This window comes from Pteropus medius, unplaced genomic scaffold (assembly GCF_902729225.1).
Source record: "Pteropus medius unplaced genomic scaffold, Ma_sr-lr_union100, whole genome shotgun sequence".
Classification (NCBI taxonomy): domain Eukaryota; kingdom Metazoa; phylum Chordata; class Mammalia; order Chiroptera; family Pteropodidae; genus Pteropus; species Pteropus medius.
Genome location: NW_024354502.1, coordinates 28,060,275 through 28,081,377, shown reverse-complemented (window position 1 = coordinate 28,081,377; position 21,103 = coordinate 28,060,275). Strand labels below are relative to the sequence as shown.

The 21,103-nt window shown below is 33.3% G+C and overlaps 1 protein-coding gene and 1 pseudogene across 9 annotated transcripts in view; one reads left to right on the top strand and one right to left on the bottom strand.

The window, feature by feature from the left end:
- NSD3 (nuclear receptor binding SET domain protein 3) overlaps nt 1-21,103 on the top strand; it is a 93,696-nt gene that overhangs the window by 3,983 nt on the left and 68,610 nt on the right. The window contains exons 2-3 of one of the 9 annotated variants that reach the window (XM_039853773.1): nt 10,339-10,475; nt 12,384-12,483. The exons of 6 other annotated variants lie outside the window; for them this stretch is intronic. The gene's annotated coding sequence lies outside the window, so the exon portion shown is untranslated. Of the gene's footprint in view, nt 1-10,338; nt 10,476-11,372; nt 12,484-21,103 lie in introns of those variants that run through there. 2 more of the 9 variants (XM_039853772.1, XM_039853774.1) reach the window with 2 other exon arrangements.
- Nucleotides 6,569-6,687, bottom strand: LOC120595721 (uncharacterized; annotated as a pseudogene).

Here is a 21,103-nt window from a genome sequence, read left to right as displayed (position 1 = left end):
GAAGGAGATAGAATTTGATGGAGAAATGGGCATCAAAGGAAAAACGGAGAAATGAAAGTGAAGGAAAAGGTGGATTCGGAAAGGAATGAGAAATAATTGAGACAGGATGCAAACGGAAGATAGGAAATAGACTCAGGAAACTGGAAGTCTTAAGATTGGGATCGGGAAGGAAATTAACTGAATGTTGAGAAGGATGAGAACTAGCGACCAAGCATCAATGAGTGGAAGGAAAACAAGGGGAACCGGTTTGTTAAAGTGTTAGGAAGGGAAAGCCTTTTGTTCCAATATTTGTATTCTGTACCTCTTCTTTCAAGGCTGGAGAATAGAAAAGCTAGTGGTTATGGTATTGTGGTTGTTGTGAAATGGGGAGGTGTGGATTTTACTGTTTTGAGGGAGGAGGAGATGTTAGTGTTATAGTAGGTAGCAAGACGGAGAGGCATGGCCATAATTTGATGATTTTGGTAAGGAAGTGAAGACTATTCAGATTTAAAGGGGGCAGGGGCAGCCATGTTTGCTGCCTGGCACTGCAGTGTAAATAAATTCCTTCTTTCCGACATCAGTATGAATCTGGAAGGGGCCAGTTCAGATTGTTAACCCCCTTTCTATTCATGAACTCTTCTTCTCTTCCATTCCTTGGGTAATTTAAAATTATTCATAACCACCAAAAGAGTTAGTGATGTTTTCCATCTTGTGTGTTTTGCTGTCTTCACCCCCCACCCCCTTTTCTTCCTTCTGGTTGCAAATAAGGCATGCTAATGAACGGCAGTGTAAAATTTAACCCTTTTTATAAAGTTAAGGCTGTATTTTTACTAGCTGAAGGAATCACTACCACTCTTTTTTCAAACATTACCATGAAGTCTTTTTAATATTCATTTGTTTCAGAGGTCTCTGAAGCAGTCAACATGTTTTCTACAATTCTTTAAGTAAACAAGGAAATTGCATCGGTTATTTTACTTGGGCTTGTGCTCTTGGCAAAGCACTGTGGGGCAGAGAAAGGATAGGAAGATATGCTTGTCATAGATTATCTGCTTGAATGTTAGAAAATTACAAAGGTGTGTAGTATTTTTAAATGGTGTTTCTGATAGCTCTTGCATATAGGTGAGGGGTGTGTTAAGTGTTTCCTTTTTTTGTAAATTGTGTCTCCTCCGTCCCTTCTCTTTCATGTAGCTTGCTCAATGCAATCTACAAATGCCAATTAAGCACACTGCAATGATCTGTGAAGTAGGCATGCAGTTCTTAGAGCCTCATTGAGGTGCCGATTTTTTGGTGGGAACATCAGGTCACTTAGGAAAGCTACAGTAACTCTTTAATGTATTCAAATATAACTACTATGTGACTTAAAATAGTTACTATTCTCAAGTTTTTGGGCAGTTTAAAGGTTTGAATTCTGACAAATTTACAGTAGATAAAAACTGGAGCCTCTTATTTTCATATTAAAAAGGATTAAATGTACGTGACCTCTTGTTTTATAATTGTAATTGGGGTAATCTAAACTTTAATCCATCATATTGATATTGAAACTTCTCTAATACCAGGAAAGCTTGTTAAAATTATAATTTGTTGGACTCAAACCAGTTGTACTGCATATTGATTTAATCTGAATGCAACATCTTGTCAGTTATTATATAGAAGTTTAGGATGCGTTCTTGGTCTTTTGAAAAAATTAAATTGAATATTGTTAGTGTGGTACTTCATCAGTACTTTTAATATAAAGGCCAGATTTACAACTTGGAATATTTTGATTTGATCATATTCAGCCAGAATCTTTGAAAATTTTGTGAAGAAAAGTTCCATTCAGAAAGCCATTCAAGTAAGCTTTTTTGGAATTTACTTTTATGGAGAATTAATTTTTATATCTCCACTCATTTGACATGTTATTTGTAATTAAATTGTAGATTATGTGTTTGAACTATCAGTACCATACATTTTTGGGAAAATGAGAAATCGTATCTTTAACTGAAAAACTCACTTTGGAAACTTTAATTACCAAAAAAATGTGTATTCCCATGTATTCAGCAATTCATAAAGATCAGGGTCCCTTGTCCAGCTGTCATGAGTATTCTAGCTCCTTGGATAGGTATTCGTATAATGAAGAAGGATATTCTAGTTAGATGATATTTAACTAAAACCTAGACTTTGCTCTACCATATCCATCAGCCTACCTGCTGCCTGTGATAGCTTTTTTTTTTTTTTTTTTTTTTGACCTTAAGTTAAATATATTCGTATGCTGATCAAATACAGTGAGTTTTGGGTAAGGGAAATTGGTTGGTTACCTTTGAGATTGGTCATTCTGGAGTGAATTGTCAAATCTGATTATAAGTACACTCAGTTTCTAGAGTTTATAATATTGATAATGATCATGCTTATAGCTTCTAATAGTTGTCCTTTTATGATGTGCTATGCTGAGTATTTTACATGCATGATTTCCTTTTATCCTCACAACAGTTGTATGTGGTTAGTACTGGTAACTCCTTTTTACAGAGGGGGAAATTGAGGTTAAGTAGCTTAACATCACACAGCCAGTAAATAGCAAAGCCAGTATTTGAACCCAGGTCTTTTTAAATTATAGAATCTGGATCAAAAGACCTAACAGCCTATTTACATAGAAGAGATAGAGTCCAACTGCTTTATTTTACAAGAGAGAAAACTTAGGCCTAGAGAAGTCCAAGGCTTAAGTGACAAACCTGTTACCTGGCTCTTTACACCACATCACATCACATTACTTCATTATTATGAAAGTGTTTGAGCTTTCTGTGAAAGCTCAAGGTGAAGGGGAATACTCAAGGTTAGGCATGTTTAGTATAATGAATGCAAGTGGATTAAGTTGCAAGCGAGGCAAAGGATTGCTTCTATTTTTTCATACTTTGTTCACTATGTTGTGCATGTAACATATGCACACACTATTTTTGCATGCATAAATGAATTGCCGAAATATTTCAAAGTTTGTGTTTTGGGTAATGAATGAAGTGGTTTGGGGCAGAAGTTTTCCTATTTTAATAAAATTATCAATGAAATAAGACAACAATGAAATGAAAAAATAAGAGGTCCATCATGATCATGGAAAACAACTTGGAAAGAAAACTGAGACACTGGTAATTTTTTTAAAATGAGCTAAAAATGCCTAATTGAAAACAAGTTTAAAAAAATCTTAGCAGGCGCTATTGATTATTTTAGATTATTTTTGTCTATCAAGAGGAAAATAAGTTACCATACTCATTGGGATTTTTTAAAACAAAAAAATAGTCTCTTTTAGACCGTTAAAATACTTACTCATTGGGTTTTTTTAAAACAAAAAAATAGTCTCTTTTAGACCGTTAAAAAAGTTAAAATTATTAAAGCTTTAAAAAGGTTTAGAATTTGTTATCCATAAAATCTGCTGCTTAATGCAATGCAGTTTTCAGTTAAAAAAAAAAAAATAGAGTCTGTTATATTTGAAAGAGCAACTAAGGTGATTTATTCCTTTGTTATTAATCATGCCCAGCATTTGAGTTTTCATTGAATGGTAAGCTTTATTTCTGCAAGCTAACCTTTTTATAAATATTATAAATAGTAAATTTAAGTAACTGGTTATACTATGACTACTTAATGCATTTTTTTCAAAGCTTGCAGAGTTTTGTTTTTGGTTTTGTATTGTTGACCTTGCTAAGTACTTAATAAGTACTTTTAAGCACTTGTGTCTCTACAGTGTGGCATGAAAGGAAGATAAAGGGCATTTTAAATTTTGTCAATTTAGAGAATGTTCAGTTTTTTACGACATGGATGTGTGTTGTTACTCCTAAGGTACATCTGTTTATTGACAAGATTTTGAATTTGAAAAGCTTTTTGAAAAAGGAATTTTGGCTTATTTTTAAATTTTAGATGTGGATTTGTGTCATTGACTTATCTGCAGAGATAACTTTTTCTTACTAGGGTCCCTTTTTCATCTAGATTTAGGGCTATATTGAGAAAGTGAATAGGAAAATGAAAATTTTTATATTCATACAGTTTCCATTTTAATCACAGAAATATATGAATATTATTATCTAATAATACCTTGCACTTATGTTACACATTCTGAGACATTGGATAGAATTCCCACACAATAATGACTTTTTTTTTAATGTGAAGTTGGAAAGCACAAAAATTATTTAATGTAGTTTAATTTTAGAAAATTAAAAAAATATATATGGGTGTGTATTTCTTGACTTTTTCTTTATAGCCTACATTATTCTTATTTTAATAGGTAATTAAACATTAATTTTTAATGTAATGATAAAGAATTTTACTACCATAGGACATGCTTTTTTTGGTATAATTTATATACAAGCTTCCTGACGTATAAGTAGATTTTTTTAAATTTAAGAAATCTGTGGCTTCCTGGGATTTTGTGAGTAAGACAAAGTTTAGTTTATCAAACTGATTTGAGATTAAGAAGAAAATAAAGTGTCACATGGAGGCTTACCCAGTGACATTTTGGCCACAGTCAAGACAGTATTATATCTTTTGAGTCTTATGTTACTAACATCTCTTAGCCATGGAGTCTTAAGAAAGCTCTACATTTAAAAAAAACAAACCCCAAAACTTTAAAAATAAGCATCCTAAAAGTTTTAGTTGTGAAACATGACAAAGAGCATAAAACCTACGTGTACAATATAAACAAATAATTAGAAAGTGAACATCATGTTGTGACCACCCTTTTATAAGCCTTTTTAAGAAAGGCTACAGAGATAGCCCTATTGGTTTAGCTGATATTGCCTTGTTGGTACTTGGAGTTTAGGGATACAAGTAGGCTGAAAAGTAATTAAAAAATTAGTAACCATAAGGGGTCAGCAAATGTGGAAACTAAATGACCAGTTCTTAATATTATCAAAAGGTTATCTGGACAATCAGAAAAGAACAACTTCCTAACATTTAGTGTAGAGTGATTTGAAATCTTGGTACTTAATTAACAAATGTGAAACAAAAAGATACTGAATCCTACAAGAATCATGCCTTTTTATACAAAGTGTTTATTCACAGATCGTTAATTTTGCATTTTTTGATAGGATTCAATGATTTGGTTTTAGATTAATGTGCAAACTCTAAACTTTTAGACTTTTGCTTAGAACATGTCAAATTTGCCTGCACTAATAATCTCCTAACCTAAGTATCTTATTTTACAAAAACTAGTTTGACTCTTGGTTTCACGTTAAAGTAACCATTCAAAAAATATTAACCTGAGAAGTAATCAGTAGTGACAATCTATGTTTGACTCTTCATCTTTGGTGCCCCTTGATTCTTACCTTTTCCGTAGGTGAACCAATTTTCTTTTGAAACTGAAGAAACTCACTTGATTGTGTGCTTCCCTGGCTTTCTAGCCTTTTGGCGGGGGCGGGGGGGGGCGGTAAGAAAATTGTTTGGAAAAGTTAAATCTTGACTTTCAAGGATTTTGATTGCAGAAAAAGTTGAAAAATTCCCCCACCCGCCACCTGCTGAATAGAGTCTGTTTGCATAAAACTGCAGTATAGACTTTGAGAAACATTTTTATAACACCTCTGTATATATAAATTTAAAGCCTTTTTTTGGTTATTATAATTTTGTCACTTTAAGCTGCCTCCTTTATGATCTCAGCAGGATCCAAATAACATTAGAATTTAATATTTTATGTTGGATTTTTGCTGTGGTTTACTGTATCCTTGAATTGCTTTCCACAATGCAATAGAATGATATTCCTTTTTATTCTGGCTGATAGTTAAATATATATTTTTGCTAATTTTTCCCTTGCAACGATGTTGAGTTTTCCTAAATGTGGACGCAAACATGATTTGATATTATTTTAAAAGTCTAAATTAGGTAGTTTGGCTTTGTGTATAGAGTTAATATGCTTTTGTTCCTCTCATGGTTTCTGTATCATTATCACCTGTAAATTAAGCCTCGATTATTAGAATGTATTTTATTGGGCGACAGAATTAGTTAAGGTACTGAGATATTGAGGTTAGGTATTGCACACATATGCATACATATACATACATACATACTACTCTTAAGAAATGCTGATGGCCCTGTTTTTATTTTTTAATGGAAAATCGAACTTTCCAAAGTGACCACTTGTTTAAAAACAACATTAATTATGTTAAATTATGAAAGGATTGTTAATTGAAGGGAAATTGAAAACCAGTAAGATATAAAGATTAAAATCACCTGAAATTGTACCAAATGGAAGTATAACTACTGCTAACATTGTGTTCTGTAATCTTAGTGTTTTTTCTTATGTGTATATATATATATCTTTTATAAATTAGAATCGTATATTAATATTTTATAATGCTTTATTGTGAAATAATTTTTTTGAGAATGTGATTTTAAAAATTGACATAGATTGCATTGTAAGGGTATGCTATATCTGTTTACTATTCTTCTATCGATGGCATTTTAGGCAGTTTGCAACTTGGGGATATTATAATTTGATGAACATCTTTATACATTTTTAAAAACTATGATTATTTTATTACAGTAAATTTATGAAAGTAGAATTACTTAAAATATATGAACATTTCAGAAGCTTTTGAAACATTTCCAATTTGTTCTCCAGAAAGTATTTTTTTTTAAATGCCTACAGCACCTGGTCTTCCTAGGTGGTCCCCCATCCAAGTACTAACCAGGCTTGACCCTACTTAGCTTCTGAGATCAAATGAGATCCGGCATGTTTAGGGTTGCATGGCTGTAGACCAGAAAGTTTTTTTTTTTTTTCAATCACAGTTTTATTGAGAAATAATTCACATACCATACAATTTACCCATTTGGAGTACCCAATACAGTGGTTTTTAGTATATTCACAGAATTGTGCAACCATCATCACAATCGATTTTAGAACTTTTCCAGAAAGGTTTGAACCAGTTTAAACTCCCAGCAGTATCCGAAAGGCTTTGCTTTTAAAAATTGCACTTGTTCTTGGTTTTTCAAGTGCAGTACAAAATACAAGAACACACAGTTTGTGTGATATATACTTGTGTAATGTATACTTTATAATCACTATCATTTAGTTTTAAATTTTTTATTTCCCCTTTATTGAGATATGACTGACTGAGATATTTATACTTTATATCCATTTATGAGTGAGATTTTAGAGTCATGAGAAGTTGTTCATATTTCCTATGTTAAGAAAACCTGACAAAGTTTAAGCTTATGAAATAGATTTTTTAAATTATAAAATCATTCTGCTGTCTAGTGAAGATGCCTTTTCATACAGATTTTATTTAGAAATATCTTAGTTTAGAAAATGTTTATAGAAATGTTAAACCTATATAATTAACTGTAGCAAACTTGTCCTTCTATAGAAAGTACAGTTGTCTTTTTAAGAGAGGTTTGCTTTGCTCTAACTGACCTTCTTCACCTGGACAGTTCTGTTTGCTTTAAGCCATTTAACAAAACATCTCTCTCTTTTTTTTAACTCAGTGGCGTGTAGGGCAAGAGTCAAGGAAACAGTTCCTATCCCCATTGTACCTTTTACCACTGAAGCTCAGTGGGCTTAACTCTGAAGTAGAGATGAAAATGACTACTTTTTAGAGTTATGGGGATCCAAATTAGAAGTGCAAGAGTGTGCCTAGAACTATACTAGGCATATAGCTGATAATAAATGACTTTTTTTAATATAAGAAAAATAACGCATGCAAAATGAACTAATTTTTAGTTGCATGTTTAATGGATGAAAAAGAAAGTCATTTGGCCTAAACTCACTTTTATAGAAATTAAAAGTTGAATGTTAACTAATGCTTCATCGGAATCTTTGGGTTATGTGGATGTTTCTCAGTTGGTCATATTCATACTGGTACAAGTATGAACATGAAGTTAACTTTCCAGTCTAAATTTACTTCCACTGTTGTTGTAACAGCATGATGACTATAGCTTCACTAATACTTAGCGTTCAGATTAAGCAATAGGTGATAATGTAAATTTTGAATATAGAGTATGAAGTTAACTTTTGTTCTAACCTTTACTGCTTATTTGAAAATGAAATGTTTAATATAATTGAACCTAAAATGCTAAAGTGATAAACCTGATTAACAAAAAAAACTGGTCTTTTTTATAGGAAAGATAAACTTAGTAAATTATTATTTTAAAGTGCTTAATACTTTAAAAACTACATGTCATTTCTGTAATGCATTCTCTTTATATCTTGCTATGGGGAATGGAGAATACAAGGGGCAAGAAAGTAAAATTTGAACATTTGCAAAACCAATCTTAGAAGCCATTATAGTTTAAAAGTTTGTTGGGGAAAGAGGTAGGAAAATATGTGGATGAATTTGTTAGTTTACTAGATTTCATAGTGCATGGAACAAGATGACTGATATAAATTACTTAGTTTGTAATAATTTTCAGTATGAGCTAGTACCCTTGATGTAAGAGATTGGAAAATAATGTAAATTTTCTTCAAGTGGTAACACCATGTCTGTTGTTGACAGGTGTGGTCAAGAACAAAGAGAAGACAGCTGAGGTTAAACCAAATAGATAAAGGAAATAATATGTTTTATTAGTAAGTTTCGTATTGATACAAGGCAGTTCAATAGTAATGTGGTTTAGCCAGGAAAAAATAAGAACTACAAAGCAACCTAAAATGTTGTATAACTTAATGGAATCATAGGCAAGTGAAAATTGCATGATGGTATTTAGTGATAGGGTTTCTGGTTAAATGAAATAAGATACAGTTTTGTTTGTTTGTTTGTTTTTATATTTCGTAATCGTGGTTCATTTCATGCAGGTCACTTCCTAATATAGGATATTTTAATGTCTTTGACCATTATCTTTCTCTTAACACATTTTTAGTAGAAGATTTTTAAGTGAAAGTTTCAGAAAATATTTTGGGAGACAACACTCCAGAGTTAAACAAATTTTGGAGTAGTACAATTATGCTTTTAAAAATAGTAGTGCTCTATTATTAGTAGCATAAACTCAAAAATATTTAAAATAAAAATTAGAAGGCAATGCGCCACTTCTGTAACACACCTTGATTATTTACTTAGAGAATTTTATAGAAAGAAATATGGTCATCATACTGATTTTACCTCCTAAAATCTTATTTATGTAAATAGGTATTGGTTGTGAATTTCATGTAACTGTTTGCTGTTGCAAAAATGAACATCTTTAAATAATGTTAATATGGCAAGTAAGACATTAAAGTTAATTTTTTAAACCATATATATTCTTGTCAGAATGCAAATCCAAACCATGCATATATATATTAATAACTAGGAGGAATCACAACCTATTTTCCCATTTTTTGAGGTCATTTCAGGTTATCTGGATCACCTGATTTAACTTCTCTTATGGGATTTAAATGAAATCCCAAAGATGTATTTCTTCAAAATTCATGCAGCTAACTTAGAGGTAGAATCAGAACTTACAGTCTCATGACTGTAAGACCAATGTCAGAGTACATTTTTGCTTGTCCCCAGGTTGATCTGAGTCTGTCTTTTTTATGTGATTTCCTTCTAGCTTCAGAATACTTTTCACCAATTTCTTTAAAAAGTTTGATTAACCTTATTTTTACAAGCTTTTTGGGGATGTTTAGATCAAATCTGAAAATTTTTTTACATTATCTGCAGGGATGGAAATGCTCTGCGTTTGTGCCGTTCATTATAGTAGCCGTTAGCCACATGTGGATATTGAATACTTGGAATGTGGCTAGTGGGCCTGAGAACTAAAACTTTATTTTATTTAATTCTAATTGGCTCAAAATTAAATAGCCACACGTGGCTAGCACAGATTTAGATATTCTTAGTGAAGGGAAAGAATTAAGTAGTAGACATATTTTCACATTCATTGCTCTTGTGATTACTGTATTTGTGTTTTTGTGGGTTTGAGTTTTTTAAATCTCATTTTCCCAAAATGCTTACTATTTTAGTAGATTCATTCACAGGAAACAACTTAGTAATAGTTATTTGAAAGCTAAAATATTTTTAAAAATTCTTTTAATCGATGTAGTTAGTAACAGACTACATAGACTACTGACTGAAACAATTTCATTTCTGTAGTATTTTGGAGTAGTTATGGTTAAATAATATTTAAATCTTATGCCTTTTATATTACATGGAATACTTGACTAAACTATTATTTAAATCTTTTTGCTATAGCCATACCTCAGAAGCCTCTGAAACAAAGAGAACTCGATGTGCCTGATGATCGATCACCTCTTCACTTGTTTTCCTCCAGTCTTTCTATAAGACTAATTTCTGGTTTTGGTTCTGTTAGTCCTTTTTATAACAATCTAGCCTACCAGTCACTGTATCATATTACCCTGTTTTAGTAGCTTAACACTATCTGAAATTTTCTTGTTTATTTAAGCTCCATGAGACCAGAATCTCATTTCCTTTGATTTCCCAGGACCTAGAACAGGGTCTGGTACATAGTTGGTGTTCAGTAATGAACCATGTCACAAACAAAACAAAACAAAAGGACTCTGTGAGGAATAAGATATATATCTGGAATAACATGCCACTTGGAGTCTGGGAATAGGCAAGGTGAGACTCAGCTTTTTGATTATTTACTTAGAAAATTATTTACTTGGCGGTGTTGGTGTGGGTAATTTATGGTGACTAGTTAAGAATGATTTTGTATAGAAACATTTCTCTGGGAACTCTTTTTTAAAAGCAAACAAACTTTTGTCTGGACATACACTTATGTAGTAACTAAATCCTGTCCACCTAAAACATGATAAAACTGACAAAAAAGACAAAAATGTGAGAAAGTATTTCTGTGGTCAGTTTTTGATTATTCAGCCTCATTTCCTAACCTCTTGGCGATTAAAGGGTTTACTTAAAGTCATTTGTATGCCATTGGTTGGAATGGAAAGAATTGCCAATTCCTAATTTTCCAGTGTGTTGTTTTGACTTATGTCTATGAATGGACCTCACTGTGTAGCAGACATAGTCACTTAAAGTCATATAAGCCAGCGGTCCCCAAACTTTTTGACACCAGGGACTGGTGCTCCTATAAAAATCTAATGTCTCATAATCTGGGGTGGAGGTGGGGAGTGGCTGCAAATACAGATGAAGCTTCACTGGCTCACCTGCCTGCCTCTCACCTCCTGCTATGCAGCCCAGTAGGACCAATACTGGTCTGCGGCCTGGGGGTTATGGACCCCTGATATAAGCAATATTTGGCTGGCATTGGTTTGAATTATCTGAGAGTAGTTGGAGATCAACTATTCTCTTATAGTAAATTAGGTGATTTAATTTCTGATTTTCAAATGCCAACATGGTAAGTGTATAAAGGATTTTATTTTTACTTATCTATTACTATACATATTCTTAAATAGTTAAACAGTGTTTTAAGATGTGAATGAAAGCCTTTTTATTTAGGGAACTTATACATTATTTACCTTTACAAAATAAATTTCCACAGAGGTTACTCATTAGAAAAAATATTGGCTTAATATAATTCTTTTGGGTGGCTATAAGAGGCTTTTCTTTTTTAACTATGACTATTATATGTTTAAATAATTAGATTTTGAAAAGTGGTTCTTACCATAGTGCTGTTTTTACCACTGCAAATTTTCTTCCCCCTACATGTTTTTGTGAAAATCATTCACAAAATCCAATGTGACTCAGATTTTGGTTGTTAGAAATTGAAAGTCTTAAATACACTAAGTATTTTAGTAATAAAAGGACCCATAACATATTATGTCATGCATGGTAACAGCGTTACTGACATTTTGTTATTTGTATCACATATATGGCTAGAATGAAAAAAACTCTGGAGCATAGAAAACAGTGGTGACTCTACCAACAAAATGGGAAGAAATCATTTCATTTTTTTCTGTATATGTAAAAGGTGACAGGAATACTCTACCAGCAATTAAAATCTAATGGCTTTTTCCGGCTGTCCAGGGACAAATTATAGGTCACATTAGCATGTTTGTATCCATAGATAGGACTATTTTTGTTGTGATGGGGTAAGACTTTTTAAAGTGATATTTCTGTTTCAGGTTCTCCAAACTTAGATTAACGAATCTAAGAGAATTCCCCACCTCCCTCTTGTATGCTTTATAGGGATGTTAGTGGAACTGAAGAAGACAAAATGTGTGTTTGGAAATGCTTTCAGAGAAGCCTCTGTATTTTCTGTTGCTCATCTAACAAATGATGTCAGATTTAGTGGTTTAAACAAAACAAAATTTAAAACAACACAAATTTATTGTCTTGCAGTTCTGGATGTCAAGTCCAACATGGGTCTCACTGGGCTAAAATCAAGGTGTTAGGGCTGCATTCCTTATGGAGGCCTTAGGGGAGTCTGTTTCCTTACCTTTTCCAGCTCCTAGAGGCAGGCTGCATTCATTGGCTTATGTTCCCATCCTTTATTTTCAAAGCCAGCAGCATAACATTTTCAAATCTCTGACTCTGACTCTTCTCCCTCCCTTTTTCACTTAAAAGGATCCTTGTGATTACACTGGGCCCACTTGGATAATCTAGGATACTCTCTCCGTTTGCAAGATCCTTAATTACATCTGCAAAGTCTCTTTTGCCACATAAGGTAACATATTCACAGGTTCTAAGGGTTAGGATGTGGGCATTTGGTGGGAAAACATTATTCTGTATCACAGCCTCTACACAAGTTGAAGATACTGGCTTTTTAGTTGTAGTGATAGGGATTGTTTTTTTTTTTTTTTTTTGAAGCAGTGTCTTGCCTTTCTGAATTAAAACAGATATGACAGAAAAGTGGTTCAGTGGTCAGTGACAATATGTAATAGAATGCAGGTCATGAAGCAAGACCACTGGGGTTTGACTCCTGGTTTTACCACTTATTATTTGTGTGACCTTAGACAAGTCACATAACCTGTCTTTTCTTCTGTTTCCTTAACTGTAAAATGGAGATAATAGTGTCCACTTTACCAATTTTTTTCTGAGATTTAAATGAGCTAATACTTGTAGAGTACTTGGAACATCCCATCTTAAGTGCTGAATAAATACTGTTGTTTTGGGGGTGGCTCCATAGAGTAGTGGTTAGCACATCTGCTTTACACACAGAAGGTCCTGGATTTGCGCCCCAGCTGGAGCCACGGACCATACCCTGGGTGTGCCAGGCCCCGGTGGGTGTGCACGCAGTGAGCATGTGGGAGGAGACGCCCCGCCTTCAGAGATCCAGTTTTTAAGGGGGAAACAGCAACATCCATAGGTCAGGGGTGGAAGTGGAGGGGAGGGAATTAAAGAGGAGGGGAAATAAATAAATAATTTTGTTTTATTTGAAGCTTCTTTAAAACATTTTTTATTTGAAATTTTCAGAGAGATTGTTATATAGATTAAAATCTGGATCTATTCTGAGTTTTTGTAGTTTTTAACATTTTGAATAGTCAAAAATATTTCATATTCAGGAAATCATCTGTGTATATTTGTCATTAAAAATAGGATACAAACTGAAAAAATATGAGTATTTCCTTGGTCTGTAATTAATGAGTTGTAAATTTGCTTTTGAAAAAAATTTCATATGTTCATTGTAGAATATATAGAGAAGCAAAAGGCAAAGCAAAAAGAATAGAACTCATCCATAATTCCATTCAAAGATAGTCAACATTTACATTTTAGCAAACATCCTTTTAGGGCAGTGGTTCCCAACCCTGGGATGATTTTGCCCTCCAAGGAGACATTTGCCAATGTCTGGAGACATTTTGATTGTTATTACTGGCAGGTGGTACCAGTGGCATCTAGTGGGTAGAGGCCAGGATGCTGCTAAACATCTTAGCCCACACGTGGCAGCCCCCCATAACAAATTATTAGGCCTAAAATGTTTGTAGTGCTGAGGCTGGAAAAACTCATTTAAGAGTGTGAACTCATCAGTAAATGTATTGCCTTCTTAGTCTAATTTTCAGTCATGTATTTGAATTTTGGATCACTTCTTCATCAGTGAGTTATATAAAGTCCAGATACTGAAGACCAAATTTGATTTGGTAGCTCATATTATGCTCTTGGGAAATGTTAGTAATTTTAGAGATTAATATAACCGCAGTTAGATGAGGTTTTCAAAAAAAGATATGTTGAAATTTAAGATTATGAAGTTGAAGTTCTGTTATGGCAAATACTGTGCTGTGATTTTGGGCTGTGCTTTTGACAGCCAAACTATATTTTCTTCTATATTCATTACTTGGTTAGAAATGAAAATTTAGTAGAACAGTTAAAATTTCCTTTTGTCTTCAGCCATCCTTATATTCATTTAGCAGCCTTTTTCGTTCAATTACTGTACTAGGGGATTAGGTATACAGCAATAAGCTGTATACCTAATAGCAAAAATACCCAGTACCTTTGCTGGAAATGAACTAGTTTTGTTATTTAGTTGGTTGGTTGGTGGTTTTTCCATTACTGAAGAAGGCACTGCTACCCTTTGCTTTGGAAATGGAAGATAAATATAAACTTCCGACATCTGAACACATTTGGCAGTTCTCTGAACCCTGAAGTTATTCAGAGATGCCTCAAATATAGCTTAGCATTCTAATATAAATTGATTTTGTGTTTAATACAGGTTTTGCATTAGTCTATAAATGATTCAGAAAAAGGGAAGTTATTTTATTAGAGTTCCAGATTCTTATTTATCATGTGTTATGCTTAAGAGTGATAATGTTGTGACAGTTTCTTTTAATTCCATTAGTAGTGACTGCAGTTTTTACACACTGAAACAAAAGGCAAAGCTTCACTTCATAATGTACCTACTGTTTTTGGAAAATAAGAGCCCTAATACATTAAGAGTTTATATGTGCCTATAGAACTATTAGATTCACGGTAGTGACTTTCATATTAAATGTGGTTATGTAAGTGTTTAAAGTTTCCTGGGGAACAGTTTCTTGTCTGCCAGTGACTTCTTTGTGTGATGTGTTTATACTCTATTTCTAGTACTTAATAAAATATCTTCTAATTTAATTCTAATGAAAAGATTACTTGATAAAATATAAGGTTACATACTAAACTTTTGAAAAGTTTAAAAATAATTGTGGCAAATTTTGTTTTGTGCTTTCAATCTGCTGCTAATTTAGTTTTGTGTTGAACATATAAATAATCATAGTGCAGATACTTTCTAACTTTACTGATGACCTTTCTTAGGAAGGAAAAAAGCAAATCTCTACAGTCCTTTCTAACTGCATGCTATTAACAAATAGCCTGTGGCATTTAAATAATACTAATTACTTAATGGTTATTAGTTTATATTAAAATATCTTAATTGTTAATCCAATCCTGTGGCCCCTTAATACTCCCCTTTGTTTACAGTTGATTTATTTACTGATAATGTGCCAGGCACTCTAGTTGGCCTGGGGATTCAGAGATGAAGTAGTCCCATATCCTCAACATAAACTTCAAGTCTTTCCATATTCTCTGGTATCTAATTTTTTATTTCCCTGAATTAATGTAGTGTGCTTTCATTTCAAATTACAAATGCTTGTAATTTGGTTTTGTAGCATATCAAGATAGGCCCTTCTAATAATCTAGACCATTTGGAAGCTGTGATATTGAGAACCCAAGAAAGTTCTTAACTGAAACCCTTTTAAGTTAATGGTTAATATAGTGAAGGAGCTCCTCTCCCTCCCCACGGGTTAGGACTTTTTGTTTCCTAAGCTTGGAAATGTCTGACTCCCCTGCATCCTCTCTCTGTTCTCACATCCACTAGCTTTTCAACCTGGATGTTTTCTTTGTCATCCAGGCTACTTGTCCCTCCGTGTCAGCAGGGACTCTCTTTTGCTCATCTTTTATCTCTAGTCCTCAGGACTAAACATAATATAGATACTCGATATGAAATGGATAAATGAATCTTACCAGGAAAAATTTCTGAACCTCACCTCCTGCACTTTTCCCTTATTGCTTTTCTGTTTCCAGTAATAATATAACTGTGTGATTGCAGGAACCATGTCTATATTTTCATCCCTGTAACTTAACTGCTTAGCCTAGTGTCTGGTAAATAGTAAATGCTCAATAAGTATTTATTTTATTAGAGAAGCTTGTACAGGTTGGGGTGGTAAAACCTGGCTGTAACTTTTGGTCTCATTCCCATTGTAGCAGCAGCAGAATGGGAAGGAAGCAGGAGCTGGCATGACCTTGGCCCAACGTTGTCTGAGCCTAGAGATGGCAATTAACAGACAGCAACTGGTATCCAGAATTGATGTAATAAAGTATTTTACTATTATTTCTTACACAAATGTTTTGAGATCATGTACACTTACACAGACACACACCCCCTTACTTTAGGTCAGGATGGTCCTCTACTACTGTAAAGTGCTATGGTAGAGTATAGGTAGATACTATGCCGGAAGAAGAGGGTATTAGACCTGGCTTCAGAGGGTGTGTGATGTTTAAGGGTTGGTTTGGAAAAGCTTCTTGGAATATGTTAACACATCTGAATAGAATCATAAGGATGAGTGGTTGATAAGAGAGGACATGCTAGACTGGTGCGGGGCAAGGTGGGAAAGCTGAAGCAGCAGGAGAGGAGGCTGAACAAGTAGGCAGGGGCCAAATCAAGAAAGGTCTTCTGTTTTTTGGATTTTTATCCGAAAGCATGGAGAGCCATGGGGGGTTATTAGATTTGAGGGGTTTTTTTGTTTGTTTGTTTGTTTCTGTTTTTAAGTATTGTCAGTGCTCTAGAGAGGAAATTGGAGATGGGCAACTTTGGAAGCAGGAAGAGCAGTTTGAGAGCTATTGCTCTTATCCAGATGAGAAATAAGGCAGAGCCAATGAACATAGCAAAAACTGGGAAGATTTGGAAGAGAGTTGGAGGGTGGAACCCAGCTTAGTTTTATGCATTGCATTTATCTTTTCCCAGTGTGGGGACTTGTCTTTTCACTGTTGTCTTTTGGCATATAGTTTTTAATGATTTTATCAATCATTTCCTTTATGTGTTATACTCTTTATGTATTGTTTAAGAAATCTTTCCCCACCTTAAATTCATAAAGATCTACTCCTGTTTTATATTTTTGATTTTTCTTAAAAGTTTTTAAGTTTTACTTTTTATATTTGGTCTTTAATCCACCTGGAGTCGTATACTATATGGTAAGGATCTAATTTTTTTTTCTATATAGATAAGCCATTTTTTCCATAACCATTCTTTGAATTTTCTGTCCTTTCCTCTAATCTGCAGTGCTTCTCCTGTTATATGCTAAATTCCCATATAGGTTTGGGTCTGTGAAAACAGATTTTATTCTATTCCATTGTCCCTTTGCCAGTACTTCATATTTTAATTAACCGTAGCTTAATGAATGTAAAGCATTTTATTTTGAGCACATTTAATGTGTGTGTAGAAACCAGTAATTCTTTGAATGGATATTTTAGACTTTATTGTTAAGAAGCATAGGTAAATGTTTTCTTGATTTCTTTTGGAGCATTTTTTAAAAGATGTAATTCACATACCATACAAATCACCCTTTTAATGTGTACTGTTCTGTGGTTTTTAGTATAGTCACAAGGTTGAGCGTTGTCACCACTAATTCCAGAACATTTTCATCACTCCCAAAAGAGATCCCATACCTATTATCAGTCACCCTTCATTTCTCCTTCATCCCAGCCCCTGGCAACCTGTAATTTTCTTTACAGCTTTTCCTATCCTGGACACTTCATATAAACAGAATCATACAATATGTAGCCTTTTATGAGAACGTTCTTATTTAACCCTTTTCACATTTAGAAAAAAAAAGTGCCACTCACTGCCAGCATTAATTTAACACCATGCATAAAAATGTAATGTTCTCTAGGATTTGACATTTTTGACCATCAAGAATTACTATATTTTGTAAATAGAAATACCACTGCTAAAAACAGAATGCTATAAATAGAATGATGTCATTTGTATCCAAAGACTATCAATATACTAGAGTGATGTAAAAGTAATAGTAAAAGCAAGATATTTTATGGCAAACTTTGGGGGTAAGGTTGGGACTGTAATCTGTGAGTTATCTCTGGGTAAACACTGCAGCCACAAGTGCTGCCGGCAAGTGTTCTTGGAGCAAGTGGGAAATAGATTGAACTGAGTAAAATTGATAGATTAGCTTTCGGTAGGAATATTAGTGTGTCTTTAAGAAAGTATGACAAAAATACTGTGCCTTAGTGGGGAGAAAGAAGAACAGATATCACCAATATTTTTTCTGCTTTGTTTTTATTATTTAAGCATCAAATTCACATTTTATTTCTCCATTAATTGGAGAGTGGTTAATCTTATGCTTTTGCTTAGTTGCTTAATGAGCAAATGTCATATAGCAAATGCTGTTCTAGAAGGGTATCTTCTGTTCATACATCTAGAGTTTATTATATATAGACAAAGAGAGAACATTGATTTAGATGCACATTGTCAGTAATTGTATAAAAATTATATTTGCTTTATGTTTTGGTGGATAAGTGAGTAAAATCATGTGAAAGTATAAAGGGAATATATTCTCTCCTGAATTATTATTTAAAACAAGCAGATTTTCCATTTTAACCCAGAAATTAGTCAGCAGCTTAGAGTTCTTTATAAAAGGCTATCTCGGAAAGTACCTTTAACAAGATATCCAGATAAGGTTTACTAATATAGAACATTTATTTAACATACTAAAATACTGTAAGTCCTTTGTGTCATTTGGAGAATTGATATCTTATTAGTATAACTGCTGAAAAATAGTTTAGAAAAAACAAAATGTTTTCCCCTAAATCAGAGCACTAACCTTTCAAAGAGTTAGCCTCAACCAAAATGTCATAAACTTCCTTAAAAATGATTCAGAAGTTTGACCAGCAGTCTTTTCAAACCTCATAATTTTGACAACCTCAAGTTTTCATTAAAATTATAAGGAAACTAAAAATTTGTTAAGTACCTCTAGAGTTAATATCATTATATAACGACCTCAAAGTCTCAAAAGTCCAATCATTTGCATTACTATGGGAATTTAACAAATTGGGAGAAAATGCACAAATTTTAGTCAGAAATAATTAGCTTCTTAATGGCATAACACTTGGATGCCATTAAAGTACTTTCTTTTGTTTGTGGATAAAATAGAAACTCTTATAATCTGATATGGTTTTTGTTCACTCAAAGTATAAGATCATCTAAAGACAAATGAAACAACCGCCTCCATTTGTAATTTTGTTTGTATTTCCTTGACAAAAATTTCCAAGCAGGATCCATTTTGTTTGAAAGATTGGCTGAGGTTGTGTAGTCACTGTATTAAATTTAGTTATTGCTTTTTGTCTGTAACAGAGCTAGATTAGATGCTATCAATTCTAGCTGCTTTTAGTGAATAAAAGGTAAACACTGTTGTTCATTTCCTTTTTGGTTCTGTAGAGGTGTGATCAAGTTCTTAGAATGAAGTGATTGATTTTTTTTTTTCCATAACCCCCACCTTCACCTCTGAATATTTTGAGTGTGACGTTAAAATGTAGAAAGGCTTGCAATGACAGAATATTGGTTTTTAGTGTAATTTGCATCCTGTTCATACTTAATAGCAGTTTGTATTTGCTAGTTTTTAAAGGTGCGTGTTTGGGCTCCTTAAAGATACTCATCTCCACTCCATTGAATGAGCTCCAACTCCTGGTGACCCAGTGAATGAGTGATGCTCACAGTGTCCTGTCCTGAACAGCCTTGCTCAGCTCCTGTAGACGCATATCTGTGGCTTCTTTTATCGAGTCAATCCACCTCAAATTTGTCTTCCTTTTTTCCTGCTGCCTTCTATTTTTCCCAGCACTATTGTATTTTCCAAAGAACCCTGCCTTCTAATGATGTGCCTGAAGTAGGACAGCTTCAGTTTTGTCATTTTTGCCTCGAGGGATCTTTCAGGCTTAATTTGCTCTAGGACCCACTTATTCATCTTTCTGGTGGTCCCAGCTATCTGTAGAGCTGTCCTCCAACACCGTATTTCAAATGAATCAATTTTTTTCCTATTAGCCTTCTTCACTATCCAGCTTTTGTTTTCATACATAGTGATTGGGAATACAAAGGTATGGATCATCTTAGCCTTGGTCTCTGATGATGCATCACTGCTCTTGGTGATCTTTCCTAATTCTTCCATTGCTGCCCTTCCAAGTCTCAGCCTTTTCTTGATTTCTTGGCTACTTACTCCCATAAAAGATGAAAGGCTTAGTTTTAAAATAGGTATAATAAAATAGAACAACATACTTATGTTCTTTTTTTAACAGTATACTGTTATTAGTACATTACTAACAATTAAATAATTTTTAAATTATGAAAGCCAAAGTGGGCAATACAGACCACTCTGATCATATAATTAGGTTTAAATGTGAACACAACACAGAACCAAAAAGAATGGAATCTTTTAAAGCCCTGGCATTAGGAGACTTAAGTGGTCTTCCTATAGATTAAGCATGCTTTTTCAAGTTTTTACTTTATAAAGTCTCTGGTTTCATTCTTGCAAACCTATATACTAAAAATAATAGACCTTATTTTTTAAAAATTAACTTCTATTTTTTTTCTTTGTGTAGATTTGGGAGAAAAAATGAAAATCTCCCTTGATGCTGTCATCGAGACATCTTCATATTCCATCATTAAATATGAGTCATAGTTGAAAAATTTTGGGGGGGGAGTGTATGTGTGTATGTATTAAACTTGTTTTAATATAGGATCTGATTTTCAAACATTAAGTGATCAGTTAGAAATCAGCATATTAATATATTCGATAGTTTTATCTTGTTACACCTCAGAGTATATACTTAATCTTGCCTTTATATACTGAATTTAGATTTTTTTTGCTTTAAAACAAAATGAACCTCTAATTTTTCAACATTATGTTTCAAAAATTTTTTTAAATAATATTTCGCCACAGAAATCTCCAAACAGTAAAAACGCCAGGTTTTCAAGAACTAGCATAGCTGGTTCATTACTGCAGACTGTCTGCATGCACTCTATTCCTGTTACTATAGAAACACATACAGACTGTGGATTTATCATAAACCTTGAGAAATGTTCCTTGCAACAATTCACATAAAGAAACATCTGGATTTCTTGTTTATCCTGTGGGAAAGGAAGACCACCCTCTTCCTCTGTGTTGTGGAGATGACATATTCTATTTTTCTTTAGCTGTAGGAATTCTAATATTGATATACCAAGTATGCTTGGCATTTTAGTGTGATTGATTATAATTACTAGAGTAGGTTTGGAAAATAAAGATTGATGTTCATTCCAATTCAATTAACTGTGACTA